Raw genomic sequence first — 8597 nt, forward strand, 5'->3', positions numbered from 1 at the left:
AAATGGAGGCAAAATGTTAAATGCTCTGCAGCAACCATCAAGAAGTGTGCTACAGGGTTTGTTCTTCTCTTTGTGGGAAAAGATTCAAACCACCATTGCTCACCTTCCAAAGGGTGTGTAACTGAGGGCAGGGAAGGCTCTGCGTCACCTGCTGAACTTGTTTCATTGTGTGGAAAAGTTGAATGCTCAGTGAGTCACAGAAAGTAAGCACGATTCCCGAGAAAAGCAGTTAGGGATGGAGAGTCATGCTTGCTCTTTCAGCCAAAGTTTGTGTATGCATTTTGCATTAAACAAATATTGCATAAAATATTTATGCAATCCTTGTGGCCAGACCCAAACCGACTGTTCCAAGCTTCGACATAAGGAGCTAATTGCAAGACTAAAAGTCACAGTCTTGCTTTCCTGTGCAATGAAACTCTTTTTCACATCAAGCAGGGCATTGCAAAAGAGGAAAACTGTGAACAATCTGGAGGCAAGGTACCTCAGTGCAAATTATGAGCCTGCATTCACTAGGCAAAAGAGGACATTGAACCAATTTTCCTCATCTTGCATGAGTGCTCCACTACAGAGTGATTTATAAAGAGAGTTTGTTCCTCCTGCCAATCTGTTTTGAAGAAAGAGAATGAGGTCTGCATCTGATGCCAAAGGAGAGGCTCTAGGTGAAGACTCAGAGCTTTGAAACCTGCATGGAGGAAAACATCACTTCATAGCACTGGCTCGGACATAAATGACCCAGAGAGGAAGGAACTTAAGTAAAATGTTAGACCTCAGCACTTACAACCACCTAATTTGCATAACTCCCTGTCAGGTTTGCTGCTGTCATGCTCAGATACACAAATGTTATACACAGGTCTCTTTGGGTTCGTGCTTTCAAGATATTTAAGTGTGTCACTCTATTATAGCAGTTGTACTAGAGATAAATAAAATATTCCCTTTCTCTGATCATACTGCTTTCTTCTCTAAAGATAAGTTCTGTCTAAATTACACATTAGGAAAATGAGTGAGTGTAGTTAAACACTGGAATAAATTGCCTGAGGAAATCTGGGAAAAGCTTTATCATGGGAGACTTTTACCAAGACATAAGACAAATATCTGCCAGGAAAGTTGTAGGTAGAGTTTATCCAGTGTCTAGGTGGGAGGTAGAATGGTTGATCTGCAGAAGCCCTTTCCAGCCATAATTTTCTATGATTCAGACAGTTCTGACTGTAAAGATTGCTTCACACTGTGTGTGCATAATAGCCTCTTGATCCTGATAACAGTGCTAGATACAAACCTACTGTGTCACTTGCAGCTTCACACTTCATAAAAGTTTATTCAGTGAAAACAGCATCAAAAACCTCCATACTGCAAGGAAGTTAGCCCTGTGTTCTGGCAGCAGATAAGTCACACTGGAAAAAATTGTCATATCTGCTGAGTTCTCAGCAGGCAGTACTCTGTCCATACAGCTTCAAAGCAGCACCCTCTGTGCCCATGTGCTACTACCTCTAAATGTCTCTGGTTAGGATCATTAATGCTTCATTCAGAAAGCCATCTTGCCAAATTCTGCTCAATTTACTCACAAAGAACCTGCCTCTCTTTCTACACATACATGAATCATAGGCCTTTCCTCCTACTTGCAGGTCTGTACATGGAAGACTTTCAGAGCTGCTTATGCACCAATGCTGTTGTATTTCTACCAGAAGGATGACTAAGAAAACAAAGCCAAACACTATAGTTATCCTCATAAGCTGGTTTTATGTATCTCAGAATAAAAGAATATTTTAAACTGGTTTCTGCCGAAGAACCAGCCACAGATTCATATAGAAGTTTTTTTTGCTGGTCATTACTGAACAGTGTGCTAAGCATTGAAAAAGCAGCAAGTTAGAGAAGCCCATCTTACTGTGTTTGTCAGGGGCAGATCAGAAAAAGGCAACAGGAAAGATCAGGCACCTGAAAGACTTGGGCTGTGAAGAAGTGAGGTTGTTAAACAAAGATGAGAAAACTGTGGGCATATTTATTATTTATTATTATCTGAAATAGTCGGGCAGCTGCTGCAAATAATAAAGGAATGAATATTGAGTGAAGACAGAACAAGAAATCATAGATTTAAAGTGAGGCAAGAAAGATTAATTCTCATTAGAAAAAAATCTCAGAGAGATTGGGAAATAGCTACTTGCAAGTTGTAAAGAACATTCATCAGACATGTGATGTTAGTGCTCATCCCTTCAGGGCGAATGACTTCTCGAAGTTCTTTCCAGTCATTTGCCTGTGCTTCTACGATAAGATACAAAACACATGCAGATTTGGCAGGATACATTAGAAACTGAAGGAAAATCCATCTAAAAACTTGTAAAAGTTCCTCTCCCTTGTTGCTCTGTCTCAGGAGACTGGGAGGTCCCTGGGGCAGTGTCTGAATACAAAGAGCAGAAACCAAAACCTTTGCTTATATGGTAAGTGTAATGATACTTGGAAACAGAATCTACTTGCATTACTCTTGGGCTTGTCACAGAGTTGGAAGATGTACAAATATTAATAGTAACAGGTAAAATTAGACTTCTCATTATCTGTGATGGCACCAGGGGAGAATGGAGAGCTTCTTCAATCATCAGTATGTATCACTACAAAAGTCCAACAGTTTTAACGACAGCACCCATCAAGACCTTAGCTATTAATTATGGCGTTAGTTAGACCTCTAACAAAGTGGTAGAATTGAGGTCACATACAGAAAATCCTGATCTTGAAGAGGTATGTTGCACCAGATGCAGTGGTTTGATTTTTGTCCAGATGAGGGTGGGAAAACTTGTTGTTAAGACATTCATGAAGACAGCCAAAGGTGTCCCATTTGTTTCTCAGGTGAGCTCATCCTGAGCTGTCAGACGTGAGCCACCAAAGAAGAACATGAAGTTGTTACACCACCTGAGCACTGAAGTTCTTTCTTTGTTGCTGCCTGTACACTCAGCAAAAAGCCTGTAATGAATACAACTGGCTTGTTAAAACAAGACCTGCTGGTTTCTGATCTCAGCTTTTTGGACATTCTCCCTCTACTCTCAGCCACTTTTGCAGCAAAATGCAAGTGGCCCAACCCAGACATTTTGTAATGCAACCAAATTCTCTACCTGTTATGCAATGAAATAAAAAGATGCTTTTGTAAAAAATAAAAAAAAAAAAAAAAAAATAAAAAAAAAAAAATTACAATTTTCCAGGGTCATGCTGATCTAAAAAATTTTGAAACTGGAATTTTACAAGTATTATGGGGCTGCTGTATTGAGCTAAGAGGGCTCACAGGGTCACACTGAGCAAAAGGAGAAATAGGTCCCAAGCTGCAAAGCAGGAACTGACATACACAGAAATGCAAGTGCACACCTTAGCAGGGTCTTGTGGTTTAACCCCAGCCAACAGCCAGGCACCACACAGCCCACTCACTCATTTCCCCACCAGTAGGATCAGGGAGAGAATTGGAAGAGTAAAAGCCAAAGAACTTATGGGTTGAGCTAAAGACAGTTTAATAGGGAAAGCAAAAGCCACACACACAAACAAAGAAAAACAGGGAATTAATTCACTGCTTCCCATGGGCAGGGAGGTGTTCAGCTATCTCCAGGAGAGCATGCCCCATCACGTATAACAGTTACTTGGCAAGACAAACGGCATCATTCCAATCATCCCCTCCCACTTCATATACTGAGCCCAGTGTCACACGGTTTGGAATAGCCTTTTGGTGACCTGGCCCAGCTGTGTCTCCTCCCAGACTCCCATGCACCCCCAACTTCCTTGCCAGCATGGCAGTACAAAAAGCAGAAGAGGCCTCAGCGCTGTATAAGCACTGCTCAGCAACAACAAAAACATATCTGTATTATCAATTCTGTGTGCAGCACAAATCCAAAACAAGAGCCTAGTATCAGCCACTGTGAAGAAAATTAACTCTATCCCAACCAAAACCAGCACAGAGAGTGGCCAGCGTGTGTCCCAGCAGGCTCCAGAGACTCTAATTCTAGCTGCCTGGAGCATGTAGTGTCTTGTCTCAGGTATCCTTCTTTTACAAGGCAGCTGAGAGTGCTAGGAGCAAAGAACAGGAGGCAAAGGTAGGCTCATAGGGATGGCACTCACAAAAGCCAGCACACAGAGAGAAGAGTAACTAAGCGTGGTTGGAGGCACCTCAAAGTAGGCAAGGAAAGTAGGTCAGGGAAAGGCTCATCCATCCAGTCAAAGATCAGTTCTTTTCCTAGAGTCAGATAATTTCTGGCTCATACCAGAAAACAAGTAGCAAGGAATCTAGAATCTCCATATCTGGCATAGTTTGAAATGGGAAACCCAGGCTAAATTACTTTCTACTCCTAACTTGGCACAGCAAGGCCTCCTTTTAAGACTAATGACCTAGTCGAAAAGCTGTAGGGCATTGTGGAAGCCAACTGTCTCAGCCTATCTCCCTGATGATGTTCTGCTGTGTATGAACCATATTTTGGAGCCAAAAAGGGGAGTTGAAAATTACTGATTAAGATCTTTGGGCCTCTGCTATTTTCAGGAAAGTGTTTCTTCCTAAAAATGCTGCTGAAATCTGTTGCTCTTAGCTAAAAACTGTTTAATTCCAGGTGGGTGATACTGAGTGTGATGGATGCTCAGTAGTACTAGTGTGTAAAATTAAGGCAGAGACAGATGTTTATAGAAGCTGCTTGAGTTTAGACCCTTCAATTTGCAAGACTTTTAAAACTAACCACATCAATAATTTCCAAAGGAAATCGCACTCAAGTTCACTTTTATATGTGTGTTCTCTGCCTGGATTAGGCAGCCCTCACTCAGCATGGTGGTTGTTATTCACACTATTCTTAGAGGCCTTTCCCTGTCCAGGTATTTTATAATTCACCCACAGTGAACCAGGTCCTTTCTCTAGTGCCTTTCCTTTGCTTTTGCTATGTCAGTTTGACAATACCATACATCTTGTTTACCATGAAAAAGCAAACCCTTCTTTTCCTGCCTAAGTCATCAGTCTGACAGCATCATTGGACTTCCTAAAGATCTGCTGCCTTTTTTTAGTGGCTGCAGTACAGCTAACTGTGAGCTTGTTTCAAGCTGCAGAATGTTTCATACATTTGTGTATTTTCTTTCTTAGTTTTGAAGTTGTTTTTTTTTTCAAAACTCTGTCAGAAGAGACTACACATATAGCTTCTGTCTGAACAGTGTGTTTTTCACCCTCTTAGATGCAGGGAAATTCAGAATACTCTGAAGACCCAGAAATAAATGGAAAGAAACCAAACTATATTACTGAAATTGAATTTATTTTAAAGGCATCTCATTTTAGGGGACAGTGACAGAAGCAAGGAGGCAAGCTACTGGTGAATAGTTTGGGGTTTATTTTTTTCTGTTTTCTAAGTATTCTGTCACAGTTTGTCTCTGAAATTCAAAAATTCCTCTTCCCTTAGACAAAATTAGAGAGCTGTAGCTTGGGCCCAGTAGTTTTAGTTTTCATGTAGGAACAGAAGGCCAAGTTTAAAGAGCCTGGAAAGTGTCTTCCAAATAATCCACCCAGCTATTCGTGCATACATATACATGCACAATGTATGAGGGTGAGAAATCCTTTTGAATCTGTCATTATGATGATATCAGAAAAGTATTGCTGTATCACTAGTAACTTTAAGGTTTCTTGGATAATAGGTCCATAAGATTACAGGTCCTGTGGGAAGGTTATCTTGTCTGGTCACCATCTTTCTATTGCCTGCTCGCTGGTTCTGCCCCTGGATCTGGGACCTGTCCTCAGGAGACCTCATTCTGCAGCAGAGGTTGCAATGCCACAGAGTGATGGGAGTGAGATGCCATGCACGGCTCCACACTGCAAGTGTGATCTGGGAAAGCCAGGAGGGGACAAAAGGCCAGAGTTGTGACTACCATGGCAATAATACAGGTGGCCAGTGCCTCCAGTAGTGCTGGCATCAGAGCTATTCAGGATGACCACATTGCCTATTGCCAGGAACCTATCCAGGTCTGGGAGCTAACATGTAATTTCCTGTGAATGAGCCATTGCCATGTCCAGCCCTAATGCCTGGTGGGAAGCTCTCCAAGTAGAATTGAGCAATCCAGCTCACCAGGAGCTTGCTACAGCCTGCAGAACTCCTGGACAAACTGACAAAACCACAAGTTTTGAGGCTGCTGTTAGAGTTTGGGTGATTTTCAGCAGGGGGCAACCACATGTGGCTGCCTAATGGGCAGTAGCTCACAGGGCTGATGCACCCTCAGTCCTGTGTACATAAAAGACTGAAAATCAAAGACAACCTTTGGAGAGCTGGTGTGGTCAGAAGCTAGTCCATTTTTTTCTAAAAATCAGTTGGTCTGTAAATACTGCTCTTGTCCTTGCAAACCCTGCCACGGTCTTACATGTCTTTAAGGGTTTGGGTCAGCAGAAATTAACAGTCTCCTGATGGTACAAAGAGACTGGGTCTCCTCTTTAGTGGGAGATATCACACAACTGATATTAGCACAGACGTAGTTAGTCAGCCCATCAACACCAAGATCTGACAAGGCATACAATAAATAAATAAATAAATATGAAGAAATTTAGTGTAGTCAATCCCCAACATTAAAAAAAACCAACAACCAACCATTAGCTCATATAGCTAATTTAATATATATGTACATTGAACCAATAAATTAGGTGTTACTTCTTTTCCATTACACATTTTCAGGTTTGGTTGGTTGGTTGGTTGGTTTTTTCCCTAAGTTAGCAAAGCCATAAACTCAGATTTTAAATGAAAGATTCTGTCTCCCATGGGACACGAAGAAGTTACTGAATGTTGAAAAATACAGGTAAACCCATCAGCTGGCAATACTGATAGTGGAAATATTCTGTGCAGGTACTATGGGGAATGTCATCAAAACTGATGGAATCAGAAAACAGACACATTTCTTCCAAAAAACATATTCTAAAGAAAGCTATAAGAAAGGTCAGATTTATTGTAGTGCTTTGACTGGTTTTGTATGCTTTTCAAAACCAGTTTATAATAACACAGAATAACCCATATTGAGAAATATAAGCTGAATGGCAGAATGCATCAGCACATGGCAGAATTGCATATCTTCTGTGAAGACAAGAAATGCTTGCTCCTTTGTTGCACACAGCATGATAAATCCCGTTTTGCCAGGGAAGATAAATGGTAAGGTACTTTTAAAAAAATTTTTTCTCTCCTTTTTTTTTTTTAATTCACAGCTGGTCAATCTTAGCAGCGAAAAGGCTCCCAGAGCAGTTATACTCACCAAAGGTGAAGCTATCCAGCTACAAACTATTTTTCATCATCAATTCATGTCAGGGCTTTGGCACATCTTGAATTACTTTTCTTAGCAAGGCACCTGCTGCATTTGGAAAAAAACCCCTTCACTTTCACAGAAACAAAATGCTGTGGCAGCAATCTGCCAGCCTTCCTGGTACATCTGAGGCTTTTATCAGCCAGCCCTGCCTGCACATGTAAGACTCCCGTCAGATACTGGAAGGTGCATGTATTTTTCCGGGTAAGTTCTCAAGGGCAAACTGCACGTGTCTTGTGAAGGTGTGGGAAGAGTATTTGGACTGTTGTGCCCTAAGGATGATAAAACCACTGTTTAAATAGTCTCTTCTTGAATAATAAGTTTTCACCACATCACAAATCTTTTTCCGTCACTGAGCAATATTCAGTGTTTTTTTATACACGAGATCTATGAGTCACTTGCTCCCCAGTCAAAGATTTATTTTAAAACTTCAAACTCAGAGTACTCTTGCATTTCTTCAATAGGTTTCTGCAGTTCCCTACATCAGACGATCGTCCAGGGTACTGTGTGGGGAGGAAAGCCTTAGGCGAAACATCAGTAGGTTGTCAAATTCTTTTTAATCCTATTCAGCAGAAGTAAGCTAAGCCTTAGTGACTTTCATATTTGTGAGATACCTTCATTTTCCTGAGTTTCAGCCCATTGAGAAGATCAGTATTTAAATCCTGCTTTACCTGGTACCGCTTTCTCTCTTAAGTAGTCGTTTAGAACAGGATTTAGGGAAAAGAAGATTAGGGAATGGTAAGGACACAGAGAGCTGCCCACCAGAAAAAAACACATGGTAGCTTGAATAATTGGACAGTGGTAGTTGCAGTGGGATGCATATCATTGGGATTAAGCTTCAGTGTTTTCCAGGTCCTTTCACAGGGGGTCATGAAGCAACACATTTTCAGCAGGAAACATTAATCTTAGTCTTTGTAGCTATGCTTGCTTACATCACTCCCTGTTACTTATATCACACCCTGTTACTTTGGGCACAAGCCCTCTGCAGGTTGCACAGTGGATTGAGCAGAGGGCCACCCACCATCTCTCCCCCCAGACACGAGTCTAACCCAGCTCCCTAAACATCCAGGGTGGTGGGCTATGTTCAGACACCACATCACGCCAGATTTTATACAATGACAGGTTTGGACTATCTAAAAAACCCTTCAAGGTGACTCCCAAGCAAGCAGTAGTTTTCATCTGTGCTGTGCAATTATAAACAACTCTGGAGTCTGAATGTAACATGCAGGGGGAAAAAAGTAGTTGATAAATTCAGCCAGCCAGCAGTAAGAAATTCCTTTGAGAAAATCTTTATGTTTCCAAGTCAGCTTTAGTTTTCCACACGATTACAT

This window comes from Pseudopipra pipra, chromosome 1 (assembly GCF_036250125.1).
Source record: "Pseudopipra pipra isolate bDixPip1 chromosome 1, bDixPip1.hap1, whole genome shotgun sequence".
Taxonomy (NCBI): domain Eukaryota; kingdom Metazoa; phylum Chordata; class Aves; order Passeriformes; family Pipridae; genus Pseudopipra; species Pseudopipra pipra.